The sequence below is a fragment of the Erinaceus europaeus genome, chromosome 5, assembly GCF_950295315.1.
Source record: "Erinaceus europaeus chromosome 5, mEriEur2.1, whole genome shotgun sequence".
NCBI lineage: Eukaryota > Metazoa > Chordata > Mammalia > Eulipotyphla > Erinaceidae > Erinaceus > Erinaceus europaeus.
The window spans coordinates 40709519-40735271 of record NC_080166.1 but is presented as its reverse complement, the minus strand read 5'-3'; the positions used below and the strand labels follow the sequence as shown (position 1 = coordinate 40735271).

Sequence of the window (25753 nt, the reverse complement as noted above, 5' to 3'; positions counted from 1 at the left end):
AAAGGAGATACTCTAGCAGCTGCATAAGGAATAGACTGTGGGAGCACTGGAGACCACTTAGGGAACTCACACAGTCACCCTGGTGAGAGTAGCTGGCGACTCAGATCATATTGGTAGACACAGGAATACTGAGAAGTGCTAGGATTCTGAATAATCTGGAAATTAAAGCTATCATGATATGGACAGGAGGTGGGATACATATCTCACCTCTGCAGGTGAGCACCTGTGCTCATGAGATAGATAGTCACATATTCAGCCTAAATTGAAAGTTCTTCTTCAAACATCATTTTTGCTCCCTGTTTTTATTTTTTAAAAATTTAAATATTTACTGTATTTTATTTTAAGGAAAAAGAGAAAGAGAGATGGAGATCAGAGTGCTCTTCAGCTCTGGCTTGTAGTGGTGTTAAGGATTAAACCTGTAGTCTTGGAACATCTTGTATAACCATCATATTATATCCCAACCATTTTGTATACAACATCTTGTATAACCATTATATTCTATCCTCACCATTTTTTAAAATAATATTTTTGTTAGTGATTTACTAAGGATTTACAAAATTATAAGGTAATTTCTATCACCAGAGTTCTATGTCCCCATCTCTTTCTACTGGAAACTGCAGAAGTTATCCCAAGGTCACAGATATGGGCTATCTTTTTTAAAGATTTGTTTATTTTTAGATAGAGACAAAAATCCAGAAAGGAGGAGAAAATAGTGAGGGAAAGAGACAGAGAGACAACTCTACTGCACCATTCATGAAGCTTTCCACCTGCAGGTGGGGACCAGAGGCTTGAACCCAGGTCTTTGCACGCTGTAGTGTGTCTACTTAACCAGATGTGCCACTGCCTGTCCCTTGACTATATATCATCTATCTATATTATCTATGTATCTTTCTCTATGTATCTATCTATGTATCTATCTATGTATCTTTCTCTTTGTCTACATCCATATATATATATATATATATATATTTCATTTTATTCAATTCTATAGTCCTGTCTGCACTATGTTTATAAGTCACACCTATACCTATTACTACTTCCAAGTATCCTTCATTTTTTCTCTTCCCTTTCAGATAAGTGAAACAGGGTCTGACATTCGCTGGTGTTTTCCATATACCCTCCCCTTCCAGTGATAGTATGAAAACAAAGATTCCTGGTGACAAATGTCTCTGGTGCTGGTAGAATTGGAGTTCAGAGCTCTCTGGTCATCTTCTCCTAATACTTCTCCCCTCTGGGAGTATGGACCAAAATATTTTTGAGGTGTTGAAGGAAATAATTCTTTCTGTAATTGTTTCTCCACTGGACATGGACATGGATACTGGAAGATCAATCCATACCCCCAGCCTGTTTCTATCTTTCCCTACTAGGATAGGGCTCTACAGAGGTGAGGTTACAGGAAAATGTTGGCTAGGTCATCTATCAAAGGAAGTCAGGGTAGAATCATAATAGCATCTGCGTCTTGGTGGCTGAAAGGCAGTAAGATATAAAACAACACAAAATGTTTAATAAACAGGAACCAAAGAGTAGGAATAGAGAGGATTAGAATAGAGACCATGGGGTAGAAAGAAGATGTGATTTCTGTTTTAGGTATGTTCTATGGGGTCCATGATTTAGTAATCTTTGCTTTGAGCTTGATAGATAACATGGAGGTGGGCTTGAAATATTGTCTGGAGGATGGTTTCATAGTAAAGAATAGAACTTGAAAACTAGACTAGGGCAGAGAGTGGCTTCCAAGTTTTGGGGAAAAAGATACACACACACACACACACGCACACGCACACACACATGTATATACATTTAACTGTTTATCATATTGATCTGACAATATGTAGCACAAGAGCCTGAACAACCTCTGAGTCTTTTGTCAATTTGAACTCACAGTTCATGGTCACAGCTGGGAACATTCTTGGCTATACTTGTTATATGACCAGTCTTACTTGAGTGGTAGAGTTGGATGACCCAGCCTAGGTAAGGTACTGGAGAGACCCACAAAAAGGCTTATGATGACATTCCTGATGGGAATGACCAGTGATGGTAAAGAGAGGGATCAGTTAGAGGACTGGGCCCATAGTATCTATGGGGAAATCCAAGGATTCCCTGATAACACCACTTTTATTACTTGCTCCTGCCAAGTCTCTGAAGATCCAAAGGAATCATTAAGTACTTGTGTACATTTTGCCTAAAGTCATCTCTATTTCTGGGAAATGTAAATGGGGATAAACTATTTAAAGTCTGGTACGAAGCCACTTTTAAAGTTTCCAGTGTGTGTAGCAAAAAAGAAAAAAGTACATATATCCAACAACTCAAAAAAGGGATTGAAATGGATTATTGTCCTTTCTAACACTGTCTAATGCCATTCAAATCATCTCCCATCTTGTATCAATGTTGATGTAATTACCTTGATCTGACTATACTCTGCTACTAGTAAATGGAGTTAGGGTAAAACAGTTCTATCTAATTTATAAAGATGCAAAGTGAATTTTGCACAAGCTTGTTCATCAAGTGGCCTTTTGTAACAGCAAAAGATTTGAAATAACACAAGTGCTCATTAATGGAGGATTGATAAATTTTAATATATCCACATATCAAAATACTATGCAACCAGGAAATAGAACCAGCAGGTTGGATAAGAAACTGGCACACTTTAATGATGGCCCTTTTGGTCACTATCAGGCCACCCCATCATCCAGGCCTCTAGTCAGGGAATCCTGGGATTCCCACATAGATATGATGAGTCTAGACCTATAATAGATTCCTCTCTCCACTATCACTTGTCATTTCCATCAGGAACAACATCATAAACCCTCTTATGAGCCTCTATAGGACCTTGACCTCAATGTAGAACAACAATGCCCCACTCTCAGAATGGAGGCTGGGTCAACATACTCTGCCATTTAAGGAGGACTGGTCCTGAAATGAGTGTAGCCTATAATGTTCCTAGCTATGACCATGGAATGCAAGCTCACATCTACAGGGATGCAAAGGTCACAGGTCTCCTGTGCTAAATATGAATAGACATGAGCCCCAGATCAGATTGATGGGGTTTACCGTTAATGGTATTTATATACTTTTCTCATATTTGGAAGCTACTCTCTTCCCTAGTCCAGATTTCTAGTCCTGTTTCCAACTATGACAACATTTCCCTAGAGAGTATCGCTAGCCCACCTGCATGTTACCTGTCTGGCTCAGACAAAAATTATTCAAGTCATGGGCCCCTTGGTATATACCTAAAATGGACTTCCTAGCTTCTTCCAGCATAAAGATCCCAAATCTCACCTGCTATATTCTTACCTTTATATTCCTGATTACTAAACAATTTGTTCTGCTTTATATTTTAATGCTTTTTCAGCCACCAAGTTGCAGATGCAGATGCTACCATGATGCCAATCTGACTTCCCTGGACAGATGACCTCATCAATATGTCTTGGAACCTCACCTCTTCAAATCCCTGCCAGACTAGGGAAAGAGAAAGACAGGCTGGGAGTATGGACTGACCTGCCAAAACCCATGTCCAGCAGAGAAGCAGAGAAGCAATTACAGAAGCCAGACTTTCCACCTTCTGCACCCCATAGCAATCATACTCCCAGAGGGATAAAGAATAGGGAGGCAGGGTCTGGGGCTGTAGAGCACCGGGTTAAGCACACATGGTGTGAAGTGCAAGGACCAGCATAAGGATCCCAGTTTGAGCACCCTGCTTCTCACCTGCAGGGGAGTTGCTTCACAGTAACAATAATAACAGCAATGATGAGCAACAAGGGCAACAGAAGGGGAAAAAAGCTTTAAAAAATAGGGAGGCTCCCAATGGTGGGGATGGGATGCAGAAATCTGTTGGTGGGAACAGTATGGAATTGTACCCCTCTTATTGCACAATCTTTTCAATAATTACTGAATCAACAATTAACATAAAAAAACCCAGCAGGATCAAGGGTATAGCGGCAGTGTACACATGCCTTGCATGTGTGAGGGCCTTGGTTTAGTCCCTAGCACCTTGCTGCCATGAGTACTCTATATAGTGCGTATACTATACTAGTTCTGGTTTACAAAGAAATAGGAAAACAGAAAACATTTGCCAGGTGATAGAAACCAGGTTGGGGAAACAAAAACACCCCAAACAAGTGGATGTAACATAAGGCTGGTAAGAAAGCTTTTCAAGGTAGAACTTTTTAATTAAAAATAATTGAAACATAAGAATGCACTTTGTATTTAAGTTTCTTTAAAATTTTGTATGTACCAGGGAGTTAGACTTTCGTGCCTGAGACAATGGAGGTCCCAGGTTCAATCCCTAGTACTACCATAAACTAGAGATGATCATAGCTATGGAATAAACTTTTAATTGGTGTCTTTATATGATGTTGTTATTGTGACCAGGTGTCGGGCTGCACTGCCTGGTCAGAGAAGTGAGAGGAAGTCCGGAGCAAGGGGGTATACAAATCTTTATTATAGGATGGGGGGGTGGCTCAGACCAAGTGGAGTCAGCCAACAATGGCTGTCCCCACTACCTGACCCCGGGGCGAGAGGAGAGAGATCTGCGAGAAGGGGAGCCAAGAGCCCAGAGAGAGTGAGGGGAGGGGTGAGGGGGCTTTTTATTGGGCGACAACCAGGGGTGACGTGTGGGGCCAGGACTGGTTGAAGGGGGCACTGCTAGGATTTCACGGGGCGTGGTAAAACCTGGGGGCGGAGACTGCATCAGAATAATTCCTCAGCATCATCTCCTCCTTTCCCTTTATATTTAAATGAACACAATAAAGAAAAATGGAATGGAGCAGGCTTAAATGTTATTAAAGAGTGCCGTGCTCAGGTGGGAAGATGTAGGACTTTCTGTGGAGGAGGGAAGGCTTAAATGACTGCCAACCTTGTGAGATTCATGTGTCCTCCTGTGCCCAACCCCTCTTTAGAGAGAGAGAGACTTACCTGGAGGGACTCATCTCATAGGTTTAAGTGCAGCCTGCTCAACCATCTCTTGACAATATCTCTACATCTTTTCTATCTTTCTATCTAGTAATAGCATAAGATGGTTCAAAGTCTGTAAAAGACTATCATGGAGCAGAAACCTTTTGGGCATAAACCAAAATGATATAACAAAACAGGAAGGGACAAGTAGGGGAGTAGTAAAAGCCAGTGTGAAGTGAAGGGAAGGATTGGTGTGTAAAGGGACGTTCCCTGCTTGGGGGGGGGAAGGGGCAAGGGTACATAATGAGGGGGAGGCAGGAGGGCATGACCCACCAAACAGAGGGGCTATTTGGCATTGTATAGTCCTCAAGGCAACAGTCTGTAAAGTCTATGAATTACTCAGGATCAGTCTATAAAAAACCAGCAGCATGAAGGGAAATAAGCTGCTTTAAAATTGTGTAAAATGTCTATAGGGTATGTCAGAAAGTCCGATACAAGTCTCAGTCCAAAGTAGATGGCTAGGGGAAGAATTGGCAGGGGATGAGATGCTGCATGAGGGAGGTCAGCCGCTGGAATTCTGCTTTTCTGTAGATAGCCAGCTAGAACCGCCAACACGTGACAGGCAGATCAGAAGCAGGAACGGCGAGCAGGCATTAAGAAAGTTCTGTCCTTGGAGTCTGTGTATCAGGTTCTTCAGATCGCGTTAAGTGACATCTAGGGTTTCGGGAGGTGTGCCACTGTAGTCGTGCCATCTAGTGGTTGACATCTTGGTGTGCAGGGGTTTAGATGGTTTTTCCGGGATTCCTGTGAAAGAAACACAATCTGCTTCTCGTGGTTAATTTGAACTTGTAACAAGTTATAGGTTTGTTATAGTTGATACCTCGATGATTATAATTGGTTTAGAATTTCTTTATGATTTTATTTAAAGGTCATCTAATGTGACCTCCTGTAGCAGCCTCTACCGCAGGATCTTGAGACCAATTTTAGCTAAAATATGTATTTTAAACAGACTCAAATTGCTTAGAGAGTTAACGCATATTCGTGACAATGATTTTAACGTTTACAGTGCCAGATTGATGCCAGATCTGTTGTGGATTAATTTCCACAAGATAGTTTACATGGCACCTTTGGGGACCCTTCAAAGGTGTCCTGTATATAAAATTTATATATTATAGTTTTGGGAATGTATAGTTACATTAAACATTTAGACTTTTACCTAAATAGTTACCTTAACAAATTAATATTTACCTTGTCTGGTAATAGTGTAGCTGTAGGGTTACACTTTTGACCGTTAAGTTGGTGTTACCAAACTTGAGACATACCCATAAACATTTAGTTATATAACACACTGGAGGAAAAAGAACTTTTGTTATAAAAACATATTATTTTTAAAAACAAATGTATATTCGTCATTAGTCACACAGTTTAAGACTTACATATATACCAAAACTATATATAAAAATCAAAAGAGGGAGAAAAACAAAAATTTTGGAATGTTTCTGGACGTCTCCAGAAACTTTGGCTGCGTCCAGCATTCTTATATAAAGCCAATAACCTTTTAGAGTACTCCGAGCAGATGGGTCATGCAAAAAAAAATTTTTTTTTGTCATTCAACACACTCACAAAAACAACTGGCAAGTTATAACATAAGACATTCAGGGAAAGGGTAGGAGAGAGGTCTCTGTGAGCCAGATTTTGTAGGTACTGCCATGTCGTATTATGGGTCCTGGGATGTATCCTGCATCTGGTCCTCTTGTAGTATTTCTTGTTCTTCAGGGATAACAGCGCTATCCTGCGGCTATTGTCGGACATGGCGGGCAGGAACCCAGACAGGTTTAGAGAAATTTTGAGGGAAAACGCATGCGAAAACCCTTCCCATGGTCAATAGTGGGTCAGGTCCTTTCCAAATTTTATCAAGTGGGTCTCTCCATTTGACCTTAATAGATGGGAGGGTAGATGGTGTTTGCCAGTGAAGAATGATAGGAGGTAGGTCCGAGTTATTGTAAATATTAAAGAGATTTATCGTAGTTAAGGCTTTTGCTAGCTGGATATTCGGGGGGGGGGGGCTGGCTAACCCTCTCCAATGCCGAGGAGGCCTTGGAGTTAACATACATTTTGAAGAGGGCTGCTTGTTTCCTTTCAACAGGTCAAACAGTGGTTGGAGGCAGCTTGTAGGCAGATAGACATACTGCCTAAGCCAATTTAAATTTCCTAGAAAACTTTGTAAAGAAACAAGAGTAAGGTTAGAAGGGAAGGTGACATTAGGTTTTAAGGGATGGATTTGCGTTAGAGAAATCTCTGAACCTAGGAAGGATATTGGAGGGATTAGCTGTATCTTCTCAGGGGCTGCATTAAGGTCACTTTTCTTTAATGCAGGAATGAGAAAATCACGTAAGGCATAGAGATCTGTATCTGATTTTCCCCATATTAAACTATCATCTGTATAATGAAAAACATGAAGGACCTTATGAATATATGGGAAAAGGGCAGATTTAACAGCCTTCTGACAAATTGTAGGACTATTGGCCATACCCTGGGGTAGCACCACCCATTCAAATCTATCAGCAGAGCTGGCATTATTAATAGAAGGAACAGAGAAGGCAAAACATTTACAATCTTGAGGATGCAAGGGAATAGAGAAAAAACAATCTTGTATATCAATAGCTATGATTGGAATTCCCATGGGAATTGTAGAAGCAAGAGGCAAACCCCTTTGGGGGGAGCCCCAGACCTGCATGGCTTTTATCTAGACTATTGTCCTGGTTCATTTCTGTAATAATTCTTCTTGTTGGTTTAACCATAGTACGTTATGAGTTCCCTCTCTCAGTACTTTTCAAATTACTGATCACTCTTGCCTGGATTGACTTGTGTCTAAGTAAGGTACTTAAAGAGAAACGGTTGTTTCAGTATTATTTCAATCCCTGAGTTGGAGCACAGAGGCTGTTAAAGCCTCTTTTGTTCTTTTTCTTTCCTACAGGCTATGGGAGTCTGAGGGCTTTTAAACTATAAGTAGGTTTCTTAGCTTAATCCCTCACCACTGACCAAGAGATACAGCAGGGTGGGGGAGAGATAATACAGTGGTTATGTAAAGAGACTCTCACACCCCAAGGATCCAAAGCTCCAGGCTCAATTCAACTTCTCTGCCAAGCCAGACAGAACTGCTGGGCCCTGTGAGTGTCTAAACAAGTCCCATTTTTAGTCTGTAGGTTCTGAGGCAATTATTCACCATGTTCTCATGAGAACTGTGGGATTATGTGAAAGCCAGTAGAGCTTAGGGGAGCTCTCCCATCCTTGTGATGGAGGTCTGGAAAGACACCCCACTTGTTGGACTATCCCTTCTAGGGATGGAGCTAAGAGGAAAATGCTTTCCGTGACTCAGTTTCCCCCTTGTTAGTCTCTCAAAGCTTTACAGAATCCTGCAGTCTTAGTTCACTCCCCTTCTAGCAAATGGCTGCCTGCTTGTAAGTTCACTCAAAGTTCCTTATATTCACCCAGAGTTCACCATCCTTTTATCCTTTGATCACATACATAAGCATGCTGCATCACAATCCTTGCCAGCACCCTGGCAGTGAAACCCCCACACCTATTTCCTTGCTTTTGATATCTATGATTTATATCAAGCTTTGTCCTTCTCTGCTTTATCTTACCTTACTGCTTTTACTACTATGTTTTTATTAATACTTTTAGATAATTAACATGACTTGCATCATGGAAATAATTGCTTTGACCTTTCTGTATCTCAATTTTTGTCATTCCTACCTCCCACCATAGGGGTAGCTGTCCTTTAAGAAACCTGTAATTTCTGACATATTTGAAAATGTCCTTTGTTCTGTTTGTTATAAAACTTGTATTTATTCTAAATAAAGTAGAAGTTCATACCTGAACCTCTCCTGGTGCTTCTTCTGCATCTAAAGGTCCCTTGAACCTTAGACGAGAAGGTCAACAGCTTATCTTGGGTTGAGAGGCCACCCATATAAGTGCCAGCAGAGAACAATATGGAAAGGCTTCAACTTTACAGCCCCACTGCTAGGCCACTGAGGTATAGCTCTTCTACTGAGTTTCCTGGTCAGTTCTTTGTTCCAAGGTGTCAGAACAGGGCCTTCTCCTGCTGCTCCAACCTCTGAGGGCACACATTTCATTTGGTGAGTCTTAAGGGATTCCTTTCCTCCCTTCAGCAGTCTTTTTGTTGGTAAAACAGACTGGAGGTGGTGTCTCAACTGGCAAACTGCCGGACTGTTACCAGCTGCTCAATCTCTCCTCAGACTCCTCTCTGTCCACCAGCCACACGTGTTTGCATTCACTGGGTTCCTGAAGTCGTTCTAGTCCTGGCTTGTTTCTGACCTGGGAGAGGAGAGGAAAGAACCACAGCTGCTGCTGCTCCATAGCCCCACCTCCTTCAGCCACAAATAGGACATTTTCAAATGTTCAATAACCTATTAGATAATAAACTGATAGCAATTTTAAGTATAGGACTTGCCCTTTTGGTCCTGATATTAGCAGGAGGCTTGACAATGTAGTGCAAAGAGCCCAAATTCCAAGTGCTATGAACTCGGGATATTTAATCAGTCAAATCTTTTAACAGGTCTTCTGATTAGCCTCCATCCAGAATGTTTTGACAGATGGCATACTTGCAAGAGATTGTAGAGCCATTATTGATCTCTTTGCAGATAAAATTTACAAGGATAAAAGAGGGAACTTAATGCCTGCATACTAAATTTTCTTGTCCAAAGTGTTATTTGACCCAGGCACTACCACTCACCAGATTAAAATATAGTTTCAAGTCTGGCAATTCAAAGGAATGAAACAAACTCTAAAATGATGGCAGGTGTCCCTGTGTTACTGCCTATGACTTTCTCCTGTAGATTTATTTCTGAGAAATAACATTTAGTTGGTTTTGTGTTTAAGATTAAGAAAAAAATCTGGGGGCTTCTTGCCTGACATGCCCTCTTTAAGACAACACTGGTGATGAAGCTTTTCTCTAAAAACACCTGTGCTGTCTGTTTTGTCTTTTCAGTTCCTTAAATTCCTTTGGATCTGTTTTTTCCCTATTAGTGTAGGGGTGGGAATTAAGTCTGACTCTACATTGATAGAAATGATATGTGAAGATCCTGTACACAGGAATACCCTTAATGGAGGTCTGGGGGCTGGTGGCAAGTCTGACATCCTGTTTAACCACTGGCTATGAAATACATCCTATTTCCTCTCCTGTTTGACTCTGAGGTGGTCCTGAGAGTTCTTAAGATGTTAATAGAGTGTTGCTTTGTACTCTCTTGCTGGCATCTGGGGATGAAGCTTCAGGCTCTGAGAAGTGCTCCCTCTCTCCCTCCCGGAGGTGGATTCCAGGGAGTGGGGCATTCAATTTTCTTTCCCAATCTGAGCCCTTGGGCTCCCATAGGCTCTGCCAGCCAGAGCAGCTGTGCTATTCACAGAACCTCTTCCCCTGGTGACTGGTGGTGACTTTAGCTTTTAAACATGATCAGACTTCCCATTCATAGGTTACTTCTCAGCCCTTTGCAGTGCCTCTGCCTTTTATTCAGAATTCAGAGATTTTATGAGGCAAGCAGCACTGCTCTCTTCCCATATAACATCTTGGAGGAAACAAGGAAAGTCCAAGTTCTAAAGTGTGATCACTGAGGTACCAGGCACTGGAATTCAGGCTGGCCCAGTACAGTTCTCAATACAACTTGGCTTGGTTTCTATACCCCCAAAATGCAGATGCTTGTAATTTGGGTACAACTCCCATATCTGTTGAGTTCTTTACTTGTACAACTGAGACTGGAGACGCATGAATAAATAAAACCTGCTAGTGAAATCAGATACAGTTTACTTCAACTTTTGATGTATGTTTCATTCAAGATACATTGTAGCTGTTGCCGCTCTTCTCTCTTTCACCCCAATCTAGTCCCATATTTTTTCCCAACCCTTTACCTCTCTCCAAGTCAAATTCCATTGTAACTCTGTCTCTTCCTATGAAAATTCCTGGCACCATAACTTGCATGGAACTCTTTTTCTCTTCCACTTTCTGAAGGAGGAGAAAGAGGAGAAGTATATATACATATATAGAGAGAGAGAGAAAGAGAGAGGAGGGGGCAGAGGGAAGGAAGAGGGAAAATGGTAGAGAGAGAGACTGACCCAGAGCACTACTCAGCTTTGACTTGCATTGGTGTTGAGAATTAAGGCTGGGCCTCAGACCCTGGGTCATGAAAGTCTTTTGCATAAGGATCATTTACTTAAGGTCAGAACCTATTTAGAAGTGTATAGTTCTGGGTTCTGAAATAAGTACAGCCTAGAATGTTCCTGGCTATGACCCTATGGCCATGGAATGCAAGCTCAAACCTACGGGGATGGGATGCAGAGATTATACAGCTTCCTGTGTTGAATATGGGCCCCAGATCAGATTGACAGGGTTTATAGTTAATGGTATTTATATAATTTCCCCATATTTTGGAGATTTTCTCTGCCCTGAGACAGCTTTCTAGTCCTATTTTTAACTATGAAACCATCCTCCCAGACAATACCTTTAGCCCACCTGCATGTTAGGTGTGGGGCTCAGACTAAAATTAGTAAAGTCATGGGCCCCTTGGAGTATACCTATAATAGACTTCCGAGCTTCTTCTAACATGAAGACTTCAAATATCATCTGCTATGTTCTTACCTCTAGGTATCTGATTATCAATTTTAAACCTTAATGCTTTTCAGCCACCATGATGCAAACCTGACTTCCTTATGCAGACAACCCCACCAATGAGTCCTAGAACTCCACATCCCTAGAGCCCTACCAAATAGGGAAAAGAGAGACAGGCTGGGAATATGAATACTCATGGGAGTATGAATACTCATGTTCAGTGGAGAAGCAATTACAGAAGCCAGACCTTCTACTCTGCACCCTATAAAAATCTTTGGTCCAGGGGGCGAAGCCAAGATGGCGACTGGAAAGTAGCAGCACCCATGGGTTCTGACATCAACTGCTAGAAAATCTTGAAATCCTGGCCTTCAGCAGGACAAGCAAGGAGGCATCCTAAAGGTAGACCACGGAGGTTATTATAATTCAGTTTGGGTTAAAAATTAGAGCAAAAAGAAAGGAAATGTCTTAATTATTTCTCTCAGCCCCCCTCTCTCCATAACCAGACCCTGGGGGTAGGGAGCTGCTGCTAGCAGGCTCCCCGTGGAGCTCCTTTCTTTACCAAGATTCCTGGCCCACCAGGGTGCCATTAAACCCTGCTTCCAAATTTCTAGGCTATTTTTGTTGTTCCTCTGAGTTAGACCCATTCAAGTGACAATTAGCTAATCAAGCAAGCCTCACCCAGCCTGGGAAAGACTGCTTGAAAGTTTTTTTTTCTTTTATTCCGTTTGTTTTGTATTGTGTTTTCTTTCTTTGTATTGTGTTTTCTTTCTCAATCAGTTGTCTAGACTCAATGTGCACAAGCTAACAGGGAGCTGTTCAAGTTGTAGACCCACTGCTTGGGCTTTTTACTCTGTTCTATTTTACAAATACTATTATATATACACGCATATCCCTTCCCCCCCCTCAGGTGACCAAAATGAACTCTTAGTATACTTTCCATTGCTAGGCAACAAGAATTATCACCCACTGTGAGAGAAACTTGTCTCACTTTTCATACCTCCTCTATACACTATCGCCCTTCTCCCACCTCCAAGCCAGTTAAATATACATATATACAACTCTCCTTTCACTGCTTTTTTTTCCCTGTTTCCTTCTTTTCTTTTTTCTTTTCTCTCTTTTTTCCCCGTCTTCCTTTCTCCCTTCCTCCTCCCTCTGCCTTCTGAATTCACTGATACTTATTTGTGAACTATTCAGGCAAGAAGTCTGACTCAGAGCTGACTCTATTTGTGTGCATCTCTGCTTTACTTACCCTTCCCCTCTTGCTAACCCTAGAATCTACAGTGGACAGTAGATTTGCATAATTGTCTATTCCTGCTATCCCTTTTTTCCTTTTTCTTTTTTATTTAGATTTGGTTGCTATTTTTTCTTGAACTGGAGACACTGTGGGACTAAGTGGTATTGGTTAAACTGCTTCAGTCATTGCTTTAGTTACTATTGTAATTTCTGAGGGTGGTGATTGCATTTGTCATAAAGGTATTTAGTATAGTGTGGCTTGTACATAAAACAAAGCAACTGAGGAACAACAGAACATAAAAATAAAAAACACATTAAAAATAGGTAGATCAAGAGCAAATAAAACTGCTAATACAATGAATGAAGACAAGAGCCTAGAAGAAACTACAAATCAGCCAGAAGTAACCATAGATAAGAAAAGCATGCAAGCAATAATAAATTTATTAATCACAGAAATGAAAACAACTTTGGAGGAAAGGAATAGCAGTATTAGGGAAACAACAGATGAGACCCTCAAGGAAAATACTAACTACCTTGAGGCAATTAGAGAACTGAAAGCTGAAATAGCTGTAATGAAGAAAGCAGCAGAGGAAAGGGAAAGCAGACTAGCAGAAGCAGAAAACAGAATTAGCCAGAGGATGAGCTACAGAAAACTAAGAAAGAGGTGAAAGAGCTCAAAAAGAGATTGAGAGACACTGAAAACAACAGCAGAGACATATGGGATGATCTCAAAAGAAGTAACTTTCGTATAATTGGCCTGCCAGAGGAAGAAAGAGAGGAAGGGGAAGCAAGCATTCTAGAGGAAATTTATAGAAAAAAACTTCCCAGACCTGAACAACAGAAAGGACATTAAGATCCAAGAGGCTCAGAGAGTCCCAAACATAATCAACCCAGACCTGAAGACACCCAAGACACATTCTCGTCACAATGAAAAGAAGTAAGGATAAAGAAAGTATCCTAAAGGCTGCAAGAGAAAAACAAAACATCACATACAGGGGGAAACCCATAAGACTATCAGCAGACTTCTCCACTCAAACTCTGAAATCCAGAAGAGAATGGAAAGATATATATTGAGCCCTGAATAAAAAAGGGTTTCTAACAAGGATAATATATCCTGCTAGACTTTCATTCAAACTAGATGGAGTCATCAAAACCTCAGACAAACAACTGTTAAAGGAAGCAACTGTCACCAAACCAGCCATGAAAGAGGTTCTAAAAGACCTCTTATAAACAAGAACATCACTATAATACTTGCAACATATCAAATAAAAACTACAACACATTAAATCCATAATATCAGTAAATGTCAATGGCTTAAACTAACCCATCAAAAGGCACAGAGTGGGAGGATGGATCAGAAAACATAACCCAGCTCTCACAAGGCTAGACATGGACCTTCCATATGATCCAGTAATTCCTTTCTTGGGCTTATACCCCAAGGACTCCATAACACTCAACCAAAAAGAGGTGTGTATCATAGCAGCACAATTCATAATAGCTAAAACGTGGAAGCAACCCAGGTGCCCAAAAACAGATGAGTGGCTGAGAAAGCTGTGGTATATATACACAATGGAATACTATGCAGCTATCAAGAATAATGAACCCACTCTCTCTGTCCCATCTTGGACAGAGCTAGAAGGAATTATGTTAAGTGAGCTAAGTCAGAAAAATAAAGATGAGTATGGGATGATCCCACTAATCAATAGAAGCTGAGGAAGAAGATCTGAAAGGGAAACCAAAAGCAGTACCTGACCAAATTGTAAAAAAAAAAAAAAGTAAAAACCCTGTGGTGAGGGGTAGACATGCAGCTTTCTGGGACAGTGGAGGGTGGGAGTTGGTGGAAGGGATGGGTCACTGTCTTTTGGTGGTGGGAATGGTGTTTATGTACACTCCTAGTAAAGTGTAGTCATATAAATCACTAGATAATATGAGAGGGGGAAAATTAATTGTATGTCTCAAAGATTTTAAAACATGGACTGAGTCTTTTTAATATATAGGATGTTTATTTGATGTGCAGACTCTCTCAAAAGCCTAGACCAAGTAGATCAGAGGCAACCAGTGGCACAGCTATTTACAAGATACTGGGTACTGTACAGCAAACCCTAACAGAAGGACTTTTCAAAGTTAACCCAATTACCAAATTAACTATCAATTGTCTTTTGAACCCTAAGACAGCAGGAACCTCACATCTACACTATAGAGCCTCTATTTCCACCAGTCCTGGAACCTTAGGATATGGCCCACTTTTCTGCATGCCTCTCCCAATCCATATCAAATAATATTGCATCTGCCGATCACAACCTAATCAACACAACGATTGCCACCTCAACATGCTTCACTTCAGACTGTGTCCAGATACTTCACGTGTGGAATGACTACCCTTCAGCTTCATTACTCAGGTGAGACCTTTCCTTTCATAGTATTCTCTAATTCCATACCAGGTGGTTCACTTTCTAACAAAGACCCAACACCTAGCATGTTGAGGTGTCAATCATTGTGCTGGTTAGGTTGTGATTGGCAGATGCAATATTATTTGATATGGATTGGTAGAAGCATACGGGAAGTAATTTTTTTTCCTATTAGTATGGGATGCTTGTATGTCTGGGAAATATGTACTTTGGCATATCACATGTCTGTATTATCTAGGTTCTTTCTGTTCATTTTCTGAATTCAACATTTTTCTATTTAGGAGTATATGCCAGAAGTTTTTTGGGGTGTTGAAGGATAGAGTTTCAATTTTCTGTAACTTTCTTATTGAGACATGGACTGCAGATTGGCAGATATATATCCTCAGACAGACTTATTTTGTTATGTTAGTAACTCAGGGCTCTGGAGAGATGATGCTCTCTGACACTTTGCCATGTGTCAAGGAAACCAGGATAGGGTTATAGCAACATCTGGGACTTCATGGATAAAACGTGGAAAGGCATTCAAATGTTTAATAAATAGAGGGCCAAAGTGTAGGATTAGAGCCAATGAGAATAAGAAACCTAGAACAGAATTTCTATTTAGGTATAAAGGTTCTTAAGAATCTTTAAACTATTACCATAAGACAGGCTTGAGACATATCTGGGAGGATGGCATTAGAGTATGGGACTTGAGAACTGGATGAGAGCAGAGAGAGAGGCTCTCATATTTAAAGAAGGCACACACACATATATATAATTAACTATGTACTACATTAATCTGGCCTTGGGCCTATGTTTGTTAATATTTAACAAGGAGCCTGTGACTTCCAGGTCCCTGTCAGTTTAAGTTCACACTCTGTGATCACAGCTGTGGTCATGTCTGCATGTTGTATGACTATGTACTTTTAAGTGACAGAGGAGTGGCCCAACCTCCCTTCAGAGAGTGGGGCAGTCCTTACTAATGATACTTTTTCATTAAGGACATGGTCGTGAGAAGCCCACAGTAGGGCAGATAGAGACAACTCTGATAGCAGTTACCAGTGATGGTAGACAGAATGATCTCCTGCAGGTCTGGGCCCATAGTATATGGAGGAATCCCAGGTGATGAGGTGGCCTGTCTTTGGCCAAAAAACAGACATACTAAATAAGCCTGTCTCTTAGCACCATTTAGTTTCTGTAGTCTATTCTCTCTCTCTCTCTCTCGCTCTCTCTCTCCAGGGTTATCCTTGGGGCTCTGTGCCTGGACTAGAAATCCACTGCTCTTGGAAACCATTATTTTCCCATTTTGTTGCCCTTGTTAATGTTGCCATTGATGCTGTTGTATAGGACAGAAAGAAATCGAGAGAGGAGTGGAGACGGGGAGGTGGGGGGAGAGAAAGATAGATACCTGCAGACCTGCTTCACCACTTGTGAAGCGACCCCCCCCCCCCGCAGTTGGGGAGCTGGGGGCTTGAAACAGGATTCTTACGCCGGTCCTTGCACTTTGTGCCACCTGTGCTTAACCTGCTGCTCTACTGCCTGACCCCCTGTAGTCTATTCTTTATATAATAAGCTCTAATTTTTTTCAGTTGCTAAGGCCTTGAAGGCCATTTGCTATACAATAACTAAATAACTACCACTTGTGGTGGGGTGGTTACATCTTGTTTTTCTGTCCTCTTTCTCACTTGATACACCCTTCCTCTCATCTATGTTGTTCTCTGTTCAATTTTCCACTCAAAATCAGTAAAAAATGAAATAAATCCCCCCTCAAAAGAGAAGTTTATAATTCTTTTCCAGATTCATAGGGATGGTGTACATTCTCATTGCTTTGAAGATGGGAATTATGTCTTCCTCTACTTTTCATTTTCCTTTAATGACTATTGATACAGCACTAGGCAAAGTCAGTGCTCAAAAAGTAATAGACTTTTGTTAGTCATGGGAATGCGCTTAACATTCAAAGCAGTTTGTGTACAAAAGTGTCAGCTAAAAAACATGGTGGAAACTCCAGCAGCCATAGGTTTATGAATTGGATTAATTTGTCTCATCCTGGCACTGAGACACTATATTCGTGTAGACGTTTCCCATTGATGATGATATTAATCACAGTGAAGTGCGGTCTTATTAGTTTTATTTTGACATGAATTTACTTTTTCTTTTCTTTACGGTTATTGCTGGGGCTCAGTGTTGGCAGTGCTGGCACTACAAATCCACTGCTCCTGGCAGGCTCGAACTGGGATACAGGTCCTTGTGCATTGCGCCACATACTTTTAACCTGCTGCGTTACTGCATGACTCTGGTGATCATTCTTTTTTTCCATTTAATGGGTAGGGCAGGGAGAAAATGAGAGAGGAGAGGAATAGAAAAGGAGAGATGTCTCCCCTTGCAGGTGAGGAGTGAGGCTCCAGCCTGGATCCTTGCACTTCATACTATATGAGCTTAACCAGATGCAACACCGCCTGGCCCTATTTACTGAAAATTTTAAAACTAGAACCCAGGATAAATTTGGCCTATCTTTATTTAAAATATAGATTCTCTGATTCTATCCCAGTCCATCTGAGCCTTGGGATTACCTGTCCAGATAAATTTAGGGTACATTATAAAGCTAAATACTTTTTAAAATCAGATTTACTTTGTTGAAAAATATATGTATAGTATATGTCATTATGATATAATTTAGGTCAAAGGTTCAGGAAGATCAGATATCTAGGAGACCCAAATATTTTATTTTACTTATTAATAAATATTTTTATTTTATTTATTTTTCCCAGAGCACTGCACTACTCAGCTGTGGTTTATGATGGTGAGGGTGGGAAGACTGACCCTAAGAGACTTAAGAGGTGTTTCTTTGTATAACCATTATGCTATCTACCCCTACCCCCAAATATTTTGTATTGAAGTGTGGTAATGCATCTTATTTGCTAGCCTTATTCACTTTTATGGTCTCATGATTTTCCTACAGCTTCTAACACTTTTTGAGCTAATCACACTGAATATGTATTTGAAACTTTAAACCAATATTATCATCTCCAGAGGAAGTGTTCAGAGTCACACTGGAAAGCTTTGGAAGTGCTAAACTGGGGTTTCAATTTAACTGAAAACTTCCTGAATTTCTCAACGTGTTTCTTTTTGCTTTTTCCTCTCCAATATAGGCTAATACTCTCTCAATTTTTTTTTTCTTTTTGGTATGATGTAAAGGTCATTCACAACTGCTTCTCTGCTATAGCTGTTGAAAAAGGCTAATTAGGGTTGGTGTGGCTAGGGAGTTTATTAGCCCCATTGGGTTTAATTGCTATGAATGTCAGGGTTGACTAGCTACTATCACTAGGTCAGAGTATGAATGGCAGAGTGGTCAAGAAAGATAAAAATGACAAGAGGGGAACAAAGCAAGGTTGTCATTAGACCAAGATAGTAATGGAAGTTAACCAATGAAAAGTCACTCGAATCATGACCCAAACTAAAAGGAAAATAACCCCTAATGACCCATTTACAATACTGTGATTGTTTAGCCATTAAAATGTCACTTGCAGCATGAAATTAGTTGGGAGTTCTGAGTACAAAATTAAGTAGCTCTTCTTTAATTTGTTTCAAAATATTCCAAGCAATATTGAATGGCCAGTTTATTAGGTTTCTAGAACTAGAAACTATTGACTCAAGATCTCTTTGAAATAAAGACCCACCATCATCCTCTCTCCTTCCTCTCTTCCCATTCTCTCTCCAAACTCATGAATAAATTTCTTACAAATCATGTGAGGGACTATGATAATGAGGATGTGAGTGTCCACTGTAGTAACCATTACTGTGCCATCACTCCTGTGGCTTTGTACTGAAAGACACCTTCACCAGAAAAGTGACTTTCAGGAACCTTTGAAATTCCATCTTTTATTTTGTCACTTTGTTGTTCCTTAAAGTAGAAAATGTAAATGTACAGATCAAAATATATATATCAGTCAATAACCTCTGCCAAGTGACCTCATTTAATTTTTATTAAAATACCTACGAGAATTTAAACTGGTGCAGCCCCTTTGGAAGATTGTTTGGAGAGTTCCTAAAAAAATAAAAATGGAATTGACCTTATGACCCAGCAATGCACTCTTGGGCATTTATTCAAAAGACACATAATCACTTATCTGAAGGGACAAATGCACCCTTATGTTCATAACTGCATTCTTTGAAATGTATTCTTAAGTAGTTCTCTATATTCTGGAATCCAACTTATTATTTTAGTTTGGGTTCCTAAAGGCACTGAGATAGTAGAACAGAATATTTACTTAAAAATGGTCATAGGAAAACATGGCAGGGAATTGAATGATATAGGAAGAGTCATTCAAGTCTTATTGAGAAACCTAGTGTGGTAAATGGTTGGCATTTAATCCCTCTGGGAAACTCTCACAACTCTTCTAAAACATGACCTTAACTTCACTCCACCTACTGGGTGAAAGCTATGGGATATTTATACTTTAGGTTCCACTTAAGCTACTCTTGGAGTCCAGGCGTAATTTCCCAGGCACATCTATGTCTGTGCACAGGAGTGGAATTGCTATGTAAACTAGAGCAAATCTTCAGGTAAATACATCCAGGTGTCTGCAGGTTATTGTGATAGTCTGCAGAAGTAAGCATATGGGAATCCCAGCAGGGAATGCCAGTAGCCACTGCAGTCTTGACTTAGTACTAATCACCACTCTGTTGTCCTGTTAAGCTATGCTGTTCTTTCACTTATACTTCAAAGTCACAAAGAAAAAGAACCTACCAAGAAGTAGAGTGAGCCAAGGTCTCACTGATACTGCAGTTAGTCTTAAGCTAATTACCACTGATCTCCCTTCTCTCCTACCTATTGTAGACCCACTTCCTAGCCAGAACCCCTATGGGTTTCGATTGCTTCCCTGGTGGAGTGACTCTTTGACTATGAGAGGTCTAAGTCACAGGTTATGATAAATTCTTTTGCACAACCCTTAAGACCTGATGGGCTTTGTGATATCTAACCCAGAAAAGGCAGTACTGGTTGTACATTGAATGGTTACTTGATGTACCACAAGTAAAATGCCCAGGGGCTCTGCGGGTCTACAGTCAGTCAGGAGACTATCTCTGTGTGGTGAAGAACACCTGCTGCAGATGAAATGGGGCTGCTCCCGATCAGCATTGTGATTATCTTGCTGAGGCATGCCAAGGATTCTATAGAGATTAGCACTAGGAAATCTTCCACAGTCTAACTACTAGAGTTGCTTGCACTGCACCTAGTCCTGCTGCAGGTCCTCTTTTGTTGGCTTGTTGTGTAAATTTGCTCTAGCTCCATAACCAAACTCCAAGGCCATGATAGCTTACATGTTAAAAATATGTTGTTTTCCAGTTCTGGAAGCTAGACGTCTAAGATCAAGGTGTTCTTAAGTTTGGTTTATTATTTTTTTTTGTTATCTTTATTTTTAAAAATTTGTTTATATATTTATTTATTTTCCCTCTTTGTTGCCTATGTTTTTTTATTGTTGTAGTTATTGTTGTTGTTAGATAGGGCAGCGAGAAATGGAGGGGGGGAGAAAACTATAAACACCTGCAGACCTGCTTCACCACTTGTGAAGTGACTCCCCTACAGGTGTGGAGCTGGGGGCTCGAACAGCGGTTCTTAAGCCAGTCTTGTGCACTGCACCACGTGCGTTTAACCCACTGCACTACTGCCCGACTCCCAGTTTGGTTTCTTTCTTTCTTTTTTTCTATCTTTCTTTCTTTCTCTTTTCCTTTTTAAATATTGATTTACTTTTGATTGGCCAGAGACAAATTGAGAAGGGAGAGATAGAGAAGGAGAGAGAATGAAAGGCAGCTGCAGTACTGCTTCATAACTTGTGAAGCTTTCCCTGTGCATGTGGGTATGAGAGGCCTGAACTGCTTGCTCACCTGGGTATACCAATGCCTGGTTTCATTTGGGGCCTGTATTTTGGTTTGCAGATGGTCCTCTTATTGCTTTGTCTTCAGTCTCTCCTCTGCATATGTGCACCCCTAGTGTCTCTTTGTGTATCCAAATAGTCTCTCACAAGGACATCAATCCTTGTCATCATTAGGACCCACCATAAAAACATCATTTTAAACTCAACTTCTAAAGATCCCATTCTCTAAATCTTAAGTAGGCCTTTAATATACCAAAACAGGGGGTCATAATTTTATCTGTAACCCACATTTAAAATTGATAGTCTTCTGACCCACTGATGAATGAATGGAACAGAATTCAAGAGTGATAGATGAAAGCTTCAATATTTTGATAGGTTCTGCCAAGCATTGCATCATTTTCTTAGTGGCAGGAGTTACAAAGAATACCTATTTGTTCTCTTAGAATGACTAGGTATATCCCACTTGACTACACCCATGAAAATTATACTGATCAAAGCAAAGCCCTTAATAGCTTTTTAAAGAAAAAAATATATATGTATATTGCATATACACGTATTATAGTGAAAAAGAGTTATTGAATGGGAAAGGGGAGACAGAGAGGAAGAGATAAAAAGAGACAGCTACAACACTGCTTTACTTACCACTTGTGGGGATCAGGGTCTTGAACCTGGGTTCTTGTGCATTGCAACATGTGAACTCAACCTGATGTGCTACTGTTTGTGCCCCTAAAGCTCTTGATTGTTCATTTTTATCCTCATGTATCTGATACCTGCATTTGGAATATTTACCACTTCCTGTTCCAAGGCCAATCTGCTGATGCCATTGGTCTAGAAAATGTAAGACCTTCTATAGAACATCCAATGATCAAGATCCAGTTAAGCTCTATTATGACATAGAGCAGGGAGGTTAACACTGCCTTGAGTGTATATTTCTATCTTTTGAGGCATGCCACTGAGTGTATATTTCTATCTTTTCCAAGTGACAGCAAACCTCTTTTGATTTTCCTTTGTAGTGGGGGTTGAAAGGAACACATTTTCCAATTCAGTAGCTTCATCCCAAGTGCTAGAGGCCATGCTCATCTGTTATAGAAAATAATAACACCCATGGGAGTGACACCATTTTTAAACCAAGTGTGGCAATCCCTGATGCCGAGTGGTGTTGCCCAGGGAAGACATCACAACCTGGAAGTTCAACTACTTCCTCAATATCATCCAGAATCTGGATAATTATCCCAAATGCTTCATGGTGAGAGTATACAACATAGGCTCCAAGCAGATGCAGCAGATTCAAATGTGTCTTGAGAGGCAAGGCTACTCCTGCTGATAGGCAAGAACACCATGATGTGGACCATGTGGTGCTGCACCTGGTTGAGTGCACACATTTTTTTAAAAAAGTATTTATTTATTCATTCCCTTTTGTTGCCCTTGTTTTATTCTTGTAGTTATTATTGTTGTTATTGATGTTGTTGGACAGAGGGAAATGGAGAGAGGAGGGGAAGACAGAGAGGGGGAGAGAAAGATAGAAACCTGTAGACCTGCTTCACCACCTGTGAGGTGACTTCCTTGCAGGTGGGGAGCTGGGGGCTTGAACTGGGATCCTTATGCCGGTTCTCGCTCTTTGCACCACCTGCACCCACCTAACCCACGGTGCTACCTCCCGCCTCCCAATTGCACACATTTTTATTTATAAAAAGAAAACATGGACAAAAACCATATGATAAGAGGGGGACAACTCCACACAATTCCCACAACCAGAACTCCGTATCCCATCCCCTCCTCTGATAGCTTTCCTATTCTTTATCCCTCTGGGAGTACGGACCCTGGGTCATTATGGGGTGCAGAAGGTAGAAGGTCTGGCTTCTGTAATTGCTTCTCCATTGAGCATGGACATTGATAGGTCAATCCATACTCCCAGCCCGTCTCTCTCTTTCCCTAGTAGGGCAGGGCTCTCGGGAAGCAAGGCTCTAGAACACATTGGTAGGGTCAACTGCCCAGAGAAGTCCAGTTGGCATTGTGGTAGCATCTGGAACCTGGTGTCTGAAAAAGAGTTAAGATATAAAGCAGAACAAATTGTTGACTAATCATGAACCTAAAGGCTGGAATACTGCAGATGGGGGGTCTCCGTTTTGGAGATAGTAGAACTATTTTAGTTACAATCCAAAGGGTCCAAGACTACGCTAGTTTTCTTTTTCTTTTTTCTGATATGCAGGTGAATCTAAATTATTGTTGAGAGTAGCTCCCAAAAAAGGGAAAGGGGTATAAATATTGTTGAATGTAAACCCCATCGATTTGATCTGATCTGGGACCCATATTCAGCTTTGGAACCTATGTGGCCTCTGCATCTCCATAGATCTGAACTCACATTCTGTGGTCATGAGTAAGAATGATCCAAGCTGCCCCAATTTCAGGACCCATATTCCTCAGGTGGAAGATGTTGTCTAGCCTTCCTTCAGAGGATGGAACATTTTCTACTATTGTTGATCCAAGTTGAGGGCAAGGTCCTATGGGGGCCCACAAAGGGGTCTATTGTGTTGTTCCTAATGAGAAGACCATTAACAATGGAGAAAGGGATTTATTTGAGGTCTAGGTCCATCATGTCTGTTTGGAAATCTCAGGATTCTCCAACTAGGGCCCCAGCTGATGGGGTGGCCTGATAGTGACTAGAGAGTCATCATTAAAGTATGCCAGTCTGTCTCCCTTATTCAGCTTTTGCAGTCCTTACTTTGATAAGGTTAGCTTTGGAGTGAGTGATGAAAGAATAATAGGGAGTAGGTGAAGAGGGTATCTAAGTCATTAAGAACTTTATGGTGTCTTTTTAGGTCTTTCTACTTGGTTGCTGCATATATTGACTCACTGCAGACTATTGTGCACTTTTGCCTTCAGGTATATTATTTTACCCTAATTTATGGATAAATGTGAGCATGTTGCCCTATCTCGTGGTACCTGGTCTATATCTAGGTTTCGGGACTTTGTAAGGAAATGAACCACCCGGAATGGAATTATAGAATCCTATGGGAAAGGAAAGGTCTCACTCGAGTAATGAGGCTGAAGGGTTGACTTTCCATGCCTGACGTCTCTGGACACAGTATGAAGTGAAGCATGCCAAAGTCATACTCATTGCATTGATTAGGTTGGGATCAGCAGATGCAATATCATTTGGTATGAATTGAGAGAAGCATGCAGGACAGTGAACCCCATTCTAAAGGTTCCAGGACTGGGGACAATATAGACTCTATAGAGGAAGCGAGAAGTTCCTGCTCCCTTAGGGTTTAAGAAAGCAATATATAGTTATTGGTATAATCAAATTATTTGGAAATTGGGTTAACTTTGAAAATCCCATTGTTAGTATTTGCTGTATCATACACAGCATCACCATCATTTATATCCTTTGACTTTATATATATAGCTGTGTCTTATAGAGTAATACCACCAGTTGCTTCTGTTTCCCTGGTCTAAGCTTTTAGGAGAGTCAACATTTCAAAGACAGCCTATGGTCTGGAGTGCACACATTTATACTATTAAGGATTCAGGTTCAAGCACCTAGTCTCTACCAGCATGGGAGAAACTTCCTGAATAGTGAAGCAGGTTTGCAGGTATCTGTCCCTCCCACTCTCCCCCTCCCCTCTCAACTTATCTGTCCTATTAAATAAAACAAGGGGGAAAAAAGGAATAAATGGCCACTGGGAATGTAGAATTCCTTATACTGGGACTGAGCCATAGTTATAATCCTGGTGGCAATAAAAAATAATAATACAAATAAAAAAACACCATGATATACAAGGCCATCCAATGCCACCTAGAAAATATCTTGGCTCTGAAGAAATTGTTGCCTCATGTCCAGGGGAGCACAGGCTTTATATGTTCGCCAAGGAGGACCTCAGAGAGATCAAGGGTATGCTGCTGGCCAACAAGGTGCTAGCAGCTGACCATGCTGGTGCCATTGCCCAGGCAAGGTCACTGTGCCAGTTCAGAAGACTGGTCTGGGGCCCAAGAAGAACTCCTTTTTCCAGGTTTGAGACATCACCATTGAGATATCCAGGGGGCACCACTGAAATCCTGAGTGATATGCAGTAGATTAAGACCAGAGACAAAGTAGAAAACAACAAAGCCACTCTGCTGACCATCTCCTCCTGTGGGGTTATTATTCAACAGGTGTTTGACAGTGGCAGCATCTAAAACCCTGAAGTGCTGGGCATCACAGAGAAAGCTCTGCATTCTTGCTTCTTAGAGGCTGTTTCTAATGTTGACAGTGTGTACCTGCAGAATGGTTGTCTGACTGTAGCATCTGTGCTTCATTTTATTATCACTGGGTACAAGCAGGTTCTGGTCTTCACTGTCTAGACTGAGTTCACCTTTGTACTTGTTGAAAAGTTCAAGGCCTTCAGGGCTGATCTATCTGCATTTGTGAATGCTGCTCTTATAACTGCAGTCACTATTGCTACTCTATCTACTGCTGCCACCCCAGTCAGGGAAGAGTTGGAGGAGTCAGATAAGGATATGAGATTTAGTCTCTTGAACTAATAATCATCAGCAAGCAACTGAAACAAGAGAAACCAGCTTTATTAGTGAAACAAAGAAATAAAGGCTTACTTATCTTAAAGAAGGAGGATCACGTAGTGGCACACTTGGCGTATATGTCACAGTGCACAAGGACCTAGGTTCAATATCCTGATCTCCACCTGCAGGGGAAACACTTCATAAGTAGTGAAGCAATGTTGCAGGTGCCTCACTCTCTCTCTCCTCTT

At 40.9% G+C, this 25753-nt stretch overlaps 1 pseudogene; it reads left to right on the top strand.

The window, feature by feature from the left end:
• The window catches only part of LOC103120785 (large ribosomal subunit protein uL10-like), a 61584-nt pseudogene extending 36055 nt beyond the window's left edge, over positions 1–25529 (top strand).
• The last annotated feature ends 224 nt before the right edge of the window (positions 25530–25753 follow it).